We start from the raw sequence: 12,968 nt of genomic DNA, 5'->3' as shown, positions 1-12,968 counted from the left end.
GGGATCATCATCAGCATTCAGACTTTATAAAGAATGCAACAAGAAATGTAAGGGTGCAATTAGGACGGCTAAGATAGAACATGAAAGACACATAGCGGAGGAGAGCAAAAAAAATCCCAAGAAATTCTTTAAGTATGTAAACCATAAAAAAGGGAGGACAGACCATATTGGCCCCATAAAGAATGAGGAAGGACATCTGGTTACAAAGGATGGGGATATGGCAAAGGTATTGAATTTATTCTTCTCCTCAGTCTTCACGAGTGAATCGGGGGGCTTCAGTAACCAAAACTGTAGTGTTTATCCTCATGACACAACACAGGAAGCACCTCCATGGTTAACAGAGGACAGAATTAAAATTAGACTTGAGAAACTTAACATTAATAAATCACCGGGACCAGATGGCTTGCATCCGAGGGTACTTAGGGAACTCAGTCAAGTGATTGCCAGACCATTGTTCCTAATTTTTACACACAGTCTACTGACTGGAATGGTACCAGCTGATTGGAGAAAAGCCAATGTAGCACCAATATTTAAAAAGGGCTCAAAATACATCCCTGGGAATTACAGACCAGTTAGCTTAACATCAATAATATTTAAACTCTTGGAGGGGATGATAAGGGACTATATACAAGATTTTAGTAATAAGAACTGTATCATTAGCAGTAATCAGCATGCATTCATGAAGAATCATTCTTGCCAAACCAATCTATTAACCTTCTATGAGGAGGTGAGTTGCCATCTAGATAAAGGAAGGCCCGTAGACGTGGTGTATCTGGATTTTGCAAAAGCATTTGACACAGTTCCCCATAAACGCTTACTGTACAAAATAAGGTCCGTTGGCATGGACCATAGGGTGAGTACATGGATTGAAAACTGGCTACAAGGGCGAGTTCAGAAGGTGGTGATAAATGGGGAGTACTCGAAATGGTCAGGGGTGGGTAGTGGGGTTCCCCAGGGTTCTGTGCTGGGACCAATCCTATTTAATTTGTTCATAAATGACCTGGAGGATGGGATAAACAGTTCAATCTCTGAATTTGCGGATGATACTAAGCTAAGCAGGGCAATAACTTCGCCGCAGGATGTGGAAACCTTGCAAAAAGATCTGAACAAATTAACGGGGTGGGCAACTACATGACAAATGAGCTTCAATTTACAAAAATGTAAAATAATGCATTTGGGTGGCAAAAATATGAATGCAATCTATACACTGGGGGGAGAACCTCTGGGGGAATCTAGGATGGAAAAGGACCTGGGGGTCCTAGTAGATGATAGGCTCAGCAATGGCATGCAATGCCAAGCTGCTGCTAACAAAGCAAACAGAATATTGGCATGCATTAAAAAGGGGATCAGCTCCAGAGATAAAAAGATAGTTCTCCCACTCTACAAGACTCTGGTCCGGCCGCACCTAGAGTATGCTGTCCAGTTCTGGGCACCAGTCCTCAGGAAGGATGTACTGGAAATGGAGCGAGTACAAAGAAGGGCAACAAAGCTAATAAAGGGCCTGGAAGATCTTAGTTATGAGGAAAGGTTGCGAGCACTGAACTTATTCTCTCTGGAGAAGAGACGCTTGAGAGGGGATATGATTTTGATATACAAATACCGTGCTGGTGACCCTACAATAGAAATAAAACTTTTTCGCAGAAGAGAGTTTAACAAGACTCGCAGCCACTCATTAAAATTAGAAGAAAAGAGGTTTAACATTAAACTACGTAGAGGGTTCTTTACTGTAAGAGCGGCAAGGATGTGGAATTCCCTTCCACAGGCGGTGGTCTCAGCGGGGAGCATCGATAGCTTCAAGAAACTATTAGATAAGCACCTCAATGACCGCAACATACAGGGATATATAATGTAATACTGACACATAATCACACACATAGGTTGGACTTGATGGAATTGTGTATTTTTGCAACCTCACCTACTATGTAACTATGTAAGAAGAGAGGGGAAGTGTTCCTCTGGGGATGCTTGCTGCGATGACAACAGCGATGACAACAGATTTTCTTCACTTGAGAAATTTATTATCACTGCCTGTTGGGGGTCCCCCTATGGGACAGGAAATGAAATGACATCTTTACAATGATGGACTCAGATGATAGAAAATGGAAGATTGTATACTCACCTTTCTGTAATTTTCCTTTGCTGACGCATCTTCACGGCAGCACACATTGGGTTGTGACTCCGCCCCCACAACCTGACAGGATTGGTTAACTATAAATTTGAAGGGGAGACACCCCTCTGCATTCTCTGTATATATCACCTTAAAACGGAGTGGGATTTTGTGTGCTGCCATGAAGATGCGCCAGGAAAGCAAAATTACGGAAAGGTGAGTATACAATTTTCCGTTTTCCTGACGCCTTCATGGCAGCACACACTGGAAAATAACTCACCAGTCGGGTGAGTGCAGTAAATAATATTTATTCCTTATAATGCTGAAGAATTGGCTCTAACAATGGATCTACCAAAGTCTGCCGTAGCTAAGTGAGCAGAGTCTACTCTATTGTGAGAAATGAAAGTGTGTCTGGAGAATCAAGTCGCTGCCCTGCAAATCGTCTCTGGTAAGACCCTGTAATATGGTGCCCAGTAGGTAGTCACTGCCCTGGTCGAGTGAGCCCTGACATCTTCAGGAATTGCCAGATGGCGAATGGAGTATGCCTTGTTGATGGATTTGATTAACCAGGAGGCGATAGTATGTGAAGTAGCCACTTGACCTCTTCTGTTTCCATGAGGGATAACCATGAGGGAATCCATCTTCCTAAAAGGAGTTGTAGCCGCAAGGTAACTAATAATGGTTGTTTTAACATCCAGCGCACAAGGTACGCCTTCTTCATTAGTAAAGGATGGGAGGACGATGTCTTGGTTATAATGGAAGGAAGTCACTACCTTCGTGAAGTAGTGGTCTGAAAGTCTCAGTACCAATCTATCAGGGAAAAACACCAAGTAAGGTTCTGTTGCCATTAGTGCTTGCATCTCAGATACTCATAAAATATACACAAAACAATAAAGATAAAAACCATCGTACATATGCATAATAATATTGTACAGTGAGCCCTTGTGCATCTATGCGTTTCGCCATTAGGCTTCTTCAGGACACGACCAAGATTCAAAGACGCAACAGATAAGAGAAAAAAATCTCACTATCTTGAGTTGGAGTATGCTGATATAATTGTCTCTCAAAATTTTTTAGAGTAGGCGATGGATATTCACAAATCAAAATTATAGCTAAAGTAGCATAGTAGACAGCAGGGGCAAATAGCGGCTTCACTACAGAAATAAAGGCAGCCAATAGAGCAGAGATATAAAGTGTATATCACAAAAACAGAGAACCCTTTGTGGGTGAATTAGGCAATCTATTTCCTCGGCTGATGGTAAAACGCTCTTGAAAGGAACTTTTGAAACTTGGCGTTCGCAGGTGTGGCTGCTAAGTCGACTTCTGGCATTCCCCAAGCCTTCGTAAAGGGAAAAGGCCCGGTAGCTCAAGGACCATTTGTTGTTGTTGTTGTTGTTGAGTGTCTCTCGGCTCAGATAGTCGGCTAACATATTCTGTGCTGCCGAGATGTATACTGCCCTCAGGTTTGGCAGATGTGCCTGTGCCCATTCCAAGATGGGACAGACTTCCTCCATCAGCATGTGACTCTTGGTACCCCCTTGCTTCTGGATATAGGAAACTGCAACTCTGTTATCCATCCGGATAAGCATGTTCTTCGCCCTCAAATATGGTGCAAATGCCATGAGAGCCTGGAAGGCTGTCCTGAGCTCTAGTATATTTGATACTACACCCTGAGCCTAAAACTGCCATCGGCCTTGAGCTGCTTGATCTCGATAGTGAGCTCCCTTACCGCTCTGACTGGCATCCGATGTGACTACTTTTGGGCCTGGTGGAACTATTGGTCTGTATCTTCTGAGGTTGATGGAGTGTGTCCACCACTATACCGACTGTTTCACCAATCCAGGAATGGGAATAGCCTCACGCACTCCGTCCCACTGCTTTAGAAAGGAGTTTTGCAGAACTCTCATGTGCCATTGTGACCACTGCACCATGGGTAGAGTTGCAGACATGGACCCTAGCACACTCAAGCAGGCTCTGGCTGGTAGATGCCTTGCTGACAATAATTTCCGCATCTTCTGAATTGGAGGCTGCACTTTCTCTTGAGGAAGTTGTACCCTGTTCAATTTGGTATCCAGTTCTGCCCCCAGAAATACCATAGCTTGTGTGTGTTGCAGACTGCTCTTCTTCCAGTTGACCAGCCAACCAAAGTTTTGGAGAGTTGTGAGTATAATTCTCCGATGACAGAGCAGAGTTTCCAGAATTTCTGCTAAGAGTAGAATATCGTCCAAATAATGGTGTATTCAGAGTCCCTTCTCTCTGAGGAACACAACCAAGGGTAGGAGGACCTTGCTAAACAACCTGGGAGCCGTAAAGATGCCAAATGGAAGTCAATGGAATTGGAAGTGGTACTGTTTGATAGCGAATTGGAGAAACTTCTGAAAAGCGGGATGGATCGGAACATGTAGATAAGCGTTTGAAAAATCTACCGATAGCATCCAGTTGCCCAGGTTCACTGCCAGTAGTATGGACTGTAGGCTCTCCATCTATCTTGAAAGCCTCTATTTTGATCTTCTTGTTGAGGTTTTTTAAATCCAGTACAGGCCGTAAGTCTCCTGTCTTCTTTTTTACCAAAAATAAGGGGGAGTAGTACCCTCTCCCCTTTTTGATATGATGGAACTTCTAGAATTGCTCCCTTTTGTTTCAATTCTGTTACTTATTTTAGTAGTAACTTTCTTTTGTCTAGATGGCATTCTGGTTGGTTGGAAGTGATTTCCTGGGAGTCTGCCCATGTACTTCCATTTGTGTCCGAATCTGATTGTGGATAGTGTCCATAGATCTTTTATGTGATTTGACCAAATCTGTACAAACTTTTTGAGCCTGGCGCCCACCTGTGCCGGGTGGGCGGGCAAACCCTCAAAAGGACTTTTGCTGTTCCCCCGCCAGCTGAATCTTGGACTTCTGCACCCTCAGAAAGGAAGGTCGTGCATTTCTCCAGTCTCTTTTTTAAATTCTCTGCTGGGACGGTGGGATTTAGCTTCCTTTATTTATCGGAGATGTTGTGTCTGTAGGAAGGACTCTTCTGGGCCTTGGGTCTCCTGTTGGAGGGAATCAACCCTGACTTTCCTCCCGTTACCTTGGAGATGGCAGAGTCTAATTTAGACCCAAACAGGTTTGAGCCATCGTATGGGATTCTGCACCAATTAGTTTTTGATGCGGTATCGGCCACCCACGGTTTCATCCATAAGGCCCTTCTTGCCGTCACTGAGGCTAGCATTGCTATTGCTGAAGACCTAATGATATCGACTGAGGCTTCCACCACAAAGACGCCTGCCAATTTAATTTCCTGAAGAGAGGAGATTACCTTTCCCTGTTCAGTACCATCTTGAAGGGCCCTCTCTATACTGGTTGCCCATCCTGAGATGGCTCTCGCTACTGCCACCGTGGTAATTGCTGGTCTGCAAGCGCCCAAGGCCGTGGAATATGCTTTTTTAAATTCCAGATCCATTTTTCGATCGAGAACATCACGAAATGAAACTGCGTCCTCGATTGGTAGAGTGACATGCCTGGCAAGACGCATCAAGGAGGAGTCAACGACGGGAGCGTTAATCAATGAATTGACTTTCGATTCTTTTAAGGGGTACATCTTTGCAAGTCGGTTGGTAAGACTGGACCGCTTATCAGATCTTTCCCATTCATCTTTTATTAGATTTTCTGGTTCATCTATAAAAGGGAAGGATTCTGGTTCCTTTTTTAAATTTGGGAAATATTTCTGAAACTTTTGAGGTTCCACCTTGCCTTCTTCCCAGTCGATTGCTTCTTTAATTGATCTCGCAAAAGGTTCGACTAGGGGGAAATCGAACCCTGCAGACATCTCCTGTTCTTCATCTCCGGAGGAGAACTCTGACACTTGGGAGCAATGAAAGTCTGCCGATGACGTGCTTGGAGCAGGCTTGTCTGTTAGATGTGCCGCTGTCTCCAGTATGGATTCCCGCACCAACTCACTTATGAGCTCCGTAGCCATCCTTGCGTCTGATTCCTTCTACTTTGTTGCCTCATTGAAGCATTTATAGTTAACCAATCCTGTCAGGTTGTGGGGGCGGAGTCACAACCCAATGTGTGCTGCCATGAAGGCATCAGGAAATGTCATTTTCCCTGCCAGCTGCCTTTATTTTGCTCAGCAATAGCTGGGGAGCCAGTGTGTATGATGAGGCCACAATTTAGTGCACTGGGAACAAGATTAGAGATTTTTTGGATACATTCTGGTTTCACTTTGACTTTGGATAGAAGTAACAGGTGCGTAAAAATTGGTCTTTGGGTGTCGGTGGCGCCTTCCCACCATAACCCTATAGCGGTAATCTTGATGAAAGCAAGAATTGGACTTGCTGTAAGAATGATATACACCTGTCAAACAGGTTCAGAAAAATTACTCTTTGGGTGTTTGGAGCGCCTTCCCACCGTAACCCTATAGAGGTCCTCTTGATGAAGGCAAAAAAAATTGCAATGAAATGCACCTGTCTAACAGGTGCTGAAAAATTGGTCTTTGGGTGTTAATTGTGCCCATGAAACCTATACCAAAAACATTCTTCCAGATAAAATGATTGAACACCCTCAAAGCTAGGCAGCCTTGAAGTCCTGCAGAGATTCCACACCCCAAAAAGACTTAATCAGTGACATCACTTCATAGCTGGTAATCTAGGACTGATTTTTATAAAACGGTCTACGGAGTCTGTGGACAGACGCGTTCTATGATCGGTAACGAAAGCTCCTGCAGCACTGAATGCCCATTCTGAAAGCACGCTGGATGCAGGGCAGCTCAACAACTCAATAGCATACTGGGCAAGTTCTGGCCAGTGGTCTATTCTCATGACCCAGTAAGTCAGTGGATCGTCAGCTGGAAAGCCCTCCATCTCTGTTTTGGCCCCAAGGTAATCATCCACCTTGTGATGCAGACGCTGCCGATGGGATGTGGAAGCTGACAGCCCTGGGCGGCGAGAACTAAAAAAATTCCAAAATGCCTCACTTCACGCCTTCTCCAACGCTCCTCTCTTGACCAACAGAAGACTCAAAACTACATTTTCCACGATGTTGTAACCTACTGGAGTCAGGAAAAATGTTCAATAAAATCCTCTTTAACGTGTCCTCAAGAGATTTTATGTTCTGTACTCTCTGTGCGGAACCGGATTAGTTCTGAGACCCTCCTTCCCCTTATAACGGTGGTCAAGGAGGGTTGCAAACCAGTAATCATCCTTCACCTTTATGCCACGTATTCTTGGGTCCTTCCGCAGGCTTTAAAGCATGAGGTTGCCCATGCACCTCAAATTTGCAAATGCTTGAGAAGAATACTCCTCGGGATCACTTAGGATGACAGCATCTGGAACTTCCTCCTCCCAGCCACGTACTACTCCCAAGGGTCCTGGGGTTGGAAAGCCATAACTTACAGATGGACACATGTCTTCCTCTTCTTAGAAGCCTATGAAAGTGCCAGAATTCTCCTCCTCATCCTCCTCCCCTCTCTCCTCCTGTGTGTTCTGTGACATAGGAATAATGGTGTCTGGACAAAGTGGACCTTGAGAGGAAAGGAAGTCCTCCTCTTCCTCCTGCTGCTCTACCTCCAGTGCCCTGTCCATAATGCCATGCAGAGTCTGCTCCAGCAGGAACATAACAGGGATTGTGTCACTGATGCATGCACTGTCATGGCTCACCATCTTTGTGGCCTCCTCAAATGGTGATAATACAGTGCATGCATCCTTAATGGTCAGCCATTGGCGTGGGGAAAAAAATCCAAGGTGAGCTGAGCCTGTTGTTGTGCCGTATTCGCACAGGTACTCATTGATGGCCCTCTGTTGCATGTATAGCCGCTGCAGCATTGACAAAGTCGAGTTCCACCTGGTGGGCATGTTTATGGGCAGGTGGATTTCCCCGCTGAATTTCATCCAACTGAGCACTGGCTGTGTATGACCGCCTGAAATGGCTACAGACTCTTCTGGCCAGCTTTAGCACGTCTTGCAACCCTGGGTACGTATTTAGGAAACGCTGCACCACCAAATTGAGGACATGTGCCAGGCATGGCACATGTGTCAACTTTCCCTGTCTAAGGGCGGAGGAGGTTTGAGCCATTTTCGCACACCACCATTCCTAGCTCCAGCTGCCATGGTGTGAACCACCTCTGGGCCTGTCCCTGCAGAGCTGCAAGAATCTCTGCTCCAGTGTGGTTACTGTCCCCTAAACACACCAGCAGAAGCCTTGCATGGCACCTTTTAGCCTAACTCTGGGAATAGCCCTTTGAACGCTTAGGGGTACCTAGTGTTCATAGGACAGTTCTGCAGAGGAAGGCATGGAGGTGGCGGAGGAGGAGGAGTGAGGGAGCTAACAGGTCTGGCATCATCACCACCAGCTGTATGGAGATGTGGGGGCACAACAAGCTGCAGCACCGAGCCCTGTCCTGCATTCTTTTGAGTTGCAAGCAGCGTTACCCAGTGTGCTGTGAATGAAATATATATCGTCCCTGCCCATGCTTGCTGGACCATGTGTCAGCAGTAGGGATGAGCCGAACACCCCCGGTTCGGTTCGTACCAAAACCTGCGAACGGACCGAAAGTTCGCACGAACGTTAGAACCCCATTGACGTCTATGGGACTCGAACGTTCTAAATCAAAAGTGCTCATTTTAAAGGCTAATTTGCATGGTATTGTCCTAAAAAGGGTTTGGGGACCCGGGTCCTACCCCAGGGGACATGTATCAATGCAAAAAAAACTTTTAAAAACGGCACCAAATGTCATTTTTAAAGGAAAAAATCTCATTTAAAACTGCTTGCGGGTTTAATGTAATGTCGGGTCCTGGCAATATGGATGAAAATCAGTGAGACAAACGGCATGGGTACCCCCCAGTCCATTACCAGGCCCTTTGGGTCTTGTATGGATATTAAGGGGAACCCCGCACCCAAATTAAAATAAGGAAAGGTGTGGGGCCACCAGGCCCTATATACTCTGAACAGCAGTATACAGGCTGTAGGTTTGTTGTTAAGTAGAATCTCTTTGTAATTTTGAACGGGTACATTTTTAACGTGTTTAGCTCCAGCCAAAAAATCTTTTTTAAGCTTTTTGGAAAACATAGGGAAGGGTTATCACCCCTGTGACATTTGATTTGCTGTCTTTCCTCCTCTTCAGAAGATTTCACCTCACTTTTTGTCCCAATGACAAATGTTTTTTGAAAATTTGGGTTTTGTGGAACAAGGATTGGAAAGCATCAGTGGAAAGGAGAAATGTTTTTCCCATATTAACTCTTACAGGAGAGAATTTCCCTTCCTAGGGGTAGATTTCACTTCCTGTTGTCTCCTTCCGTTTGCAATTAGGAGTCGTTTGTAAGTTAGTTGTTTGAAAGTAGGGTCCTGCCCTATATACTCAGCAGAAATTTGGGCCTTAGGTGTTGCTGTAGCCACAACACTGTAAGCCCTCACAGGGCTCTGCTGTGAAATATTAGATCAAGAATTGTAATTACATGCCCCTGTTGAACAGGAGCTGAAAAATTAGGCCTTAGGCACTGGTGCTGGTGCCACAACACTGCAACCCCTCACAGACACTCTAGTTGGAATGCAGGAACGAGCCCTGCTGCAAAGTATTGCATCAAAAATTGTAATTACACGCCCCTGTTAAACAAGGGCTGAAAAATTGGGCCTTAGGCACTGGTGCTGGTGCCACAACACTGCAACCCCTCACAGACACTCTAGTTGGAATGCAGGAACGAGCCCTGCTGCAAAGTATTACATCAAAAATCGTAATTACACGCCCCTGTTAAACAGGGGCTGAAAAATTGTGCCTTAGGCACTGGTGGTGGCACCCAGAACCAAAAATGTTCTTACAAGCTATCAGCGTGATGATTGAGGAGGAAGAGGATAATTACTCAGGGATAGTCACTCAGCATCAGCATAGGCAGTCTTTGAAGGGATCTGAGATTTCAAAAAAAATTATTCGGTTACATCAGCATCAGGTGCTTGGTAGCTGGTGGTGATCCAAGACTCATTCATTTTTATGAAGGTCAGTCGATCGACCGAGTCAGTGGACAGACGCACCCTGTGATCGGTTACCACGCCTCCAGCAGCACTGAATGTGCGTTCCGAAAGAATGCTGGATGCAGGACAGGCCAGTAGCTCAATTGCATACTGTGCAAGCTCTGGCCAGTGATCCATCCTCAAGACCCAGTAACCCAGAGGATTTTCGGTGGGAAAGGTGTCCAAGTCTGATCTTGCCCCTAGGTATTCCTGCACCATGTAAAATAGACGCTGGCGATGGTTGCTGGAACCGATCATACCTTGGGGCTGCGGACCAAAAAATTGTCTGAACGCATCGGTCAGACGGCCACCTTCTCCACCGCTCCTTCTTTGACTGACCAAAGCCTCAGCAACACGTTGTCCAGAAACAGGAGTTTGTAACCTCCCAGTCTCTGGGAACGCATTGCACAGACCTTTCTGCAAGGCCTCCCGAAGATGTTTCATCCTCTGCTCCCTCTGCGATGGCAAGATAAGGTCCGCAACCTTACCCTTGTAACGTGGATCAAGGAGGGTTGCCAGCCAGTATTGGTCCTTCTCCTTGATACCACGAATACGAGGATCCTTACGCAGGCTTTGCAGGATCAGGGAGGCCATGCAGCGTAGGTTTGCTGAGGCATTCGGTCCGGAGTCCTCTGGGTCACTAAGGACGACATGGTCCGCAGCCACCTCCTCCCAGCCACGTACAAGTCCATGTGTTTCTTGGGACTGATCCCTTAAAGACTGCTGCTGATGCTGAGTGCCAGGCTCCACCTCCATACTGACACAATCTTCCTCCTCCTCCTCTTCCTCCTCGTCCTCTTCCTGTGTGATCGGCGGGCACGCAGGAACACTGTCTGGATAAAGGGGGCCTTGAGAGCTAAGGAAGTCCTCCTCTTCCTGCCTCTGTTCTGCCTCAAGTGCCCTGTCCATTATTCCACGCAGCGTGTGCTCCAACAGGTGGACAAGGGGGACAGTGTCACTGATGCATGCACTGTCACTGCTCACCATCCTCGTGGCCTCCTCAAATGGTGACAGGACAGTGCATGCATCCCTGATCATGGCCCACTGGCGTGGGGAAAAAAAACCAAGCTCCCCTGACCCTGTCCTGGTGCCATAGTCGCACAGGTACTCATTGATGGCCCTCTGCTGCGTGTGCAGCCGCTGCAGCATGGCCAACGTTGAGTTCCACCTGGTGGGCATGTCACAGATTAGGCGGTTCTTGGGCAGGTTAAACTCCTTTTGGAGGTCCGTCAGCCGAGCACTGGCATTATATGACCGGCGGAAATGCACACAGACTTTCCTGGCCTGCCTCAGGACATCCTGTAAGCCCGGGTACCTGCCCAAGAACCGCTGCACCACCAAGTTAAGGATGTGAGCCAAACAGGGCACATGGGTCATTTGTCCCTGTCGGAGGGCAGAGAGGAGGTTGGTGCCATTGTCGCAAACCACCATTCCTGCCTTAAGTTGGCGTGGCGTCAACCACCTCTGAACCTGCCCCTGCAGAGCTGACAGAACCTCTGCCCCAGTGTGGCTCCTGTCCCCCAAGCACACCAGCTCAAGCACCGCATGGCATCTTTTGGCCTGCGTACTTGCGTAGCCCCTTGAACGACTACGGAGGCGTGGTGGCGGAACAACCTCCAACACTACTGCACCTTGTCCTGCATCCTTCCCAGCTGCCAGCAGAGTCACCCAATGCGCCGTGAAACTTAGATAACGTCCCTGTCCATGCCTGCTGGACCATGAGTCAGCGGTAATATGCACCTTACCGCTGACCGCCCTGTCCAGCGAGGCATGGACATTGCCTTCCACATGCTGGTAGAGAGCCGGAATTGCCTTCCGTGAGAAAAAGTGGCATTTGGGTACCTGCCACTGAGGAACCGCACATTCCACAAACTCACGGAAGGGGGCAGAGTCTACCAACTGAAAAGGCAGCAGTTGAAGTGCTAGCAATTTTGCCAAGCTAGCATTCAACCGTTGGGCATGTGGATGGCTGGGAGCAAACTTCTTTCGGCGGTGCAGCAGCTGGGGCAGGGAAATTTGCCTGGTACAATCTGACGTTGGTGTACCAAAATCAGATTGCCCACAAGTACGTGGCTGTGACACACCTAATTCTACACCTTCATTCCTCTCAGTGCAGGTCTCAGAGAGGACTGAAGGTCTAGTGGGGTTGGAAATCTCAGCTGATGAGGAGCAAGCAGGTCTTTGTTCTTTGGTGTGGGTCTTTTAGATACGCTTGCCAACGAACTGCATGGCAGGTCAACATATGTCTGGTCAAGCATGTGGTACCCAAGCGGGAGATGTTTTGGCCACACGAGATACGCTTGAGACATATGTTGCAAATAGCAGCGGTGCGATCTGATGCACTCGTCTCAAAAAAGGCCCACACCAAAGAACTTTTTGAATAACGCGCAGAGACTGCAGCGCCCTGCACATGTGGAGCTTTGGGGTGTGTTGCGGTCAATGTGCTGCCCTTAGGCTGGCCCCTGGAGGGCATCCTGCCTCATTGGTGATGTGCCGCCTCCTCCTCCTCCTCCTCCTCCTCCTCTCTCCTATCAGGCACCCACGTTGAGTCAGTGACCTCATCATCCCCTCCCTCCTCATCACTGGAGCAAACCTGGCAGTATGCTGCAGCAGGGGGAGCATGACTGCCAGATTGCTGTCCTTCTTGGGCACCCCCTCTGTCCGTGCTCGTGTTACTGCCTTCATCGAGCTCAGTATCATCATCAGAGCCTTCCAAACGCTGGGCATCCTCCTGGAGCATGTACCCAACACTGTGGTCAAACAGTTCGAGGGACTCCTCAGGAGGACATGGTGGGGCTAGGGAAGGAGTCACTGATGACATTGAGCCAAGGGAAGAGGCCGCTGCTTTGCCAGACAAAGTACCCTGGGCATGGGT

Source organism: Aquarana catesbeiana, linkage group LG05, assembly GCF_042186555.1.
Source record: "Aquarana catesbeiana isolate 2022-GZ linkage group LG05, ASM4218655v1, whole genome shotgun sequence".
Taxonomy (NCBI): domain Eukaryota; kingdom Metazoa; phylum Chordata; class Amphibia; order Anura; family Ranidae; genus Aquarana; species Aquarana catesbeiana.
The sequence above is the reverse complement of the archived record's forward strand: the minus strand, read 5'-3'. Positions refer to the sequence as shown.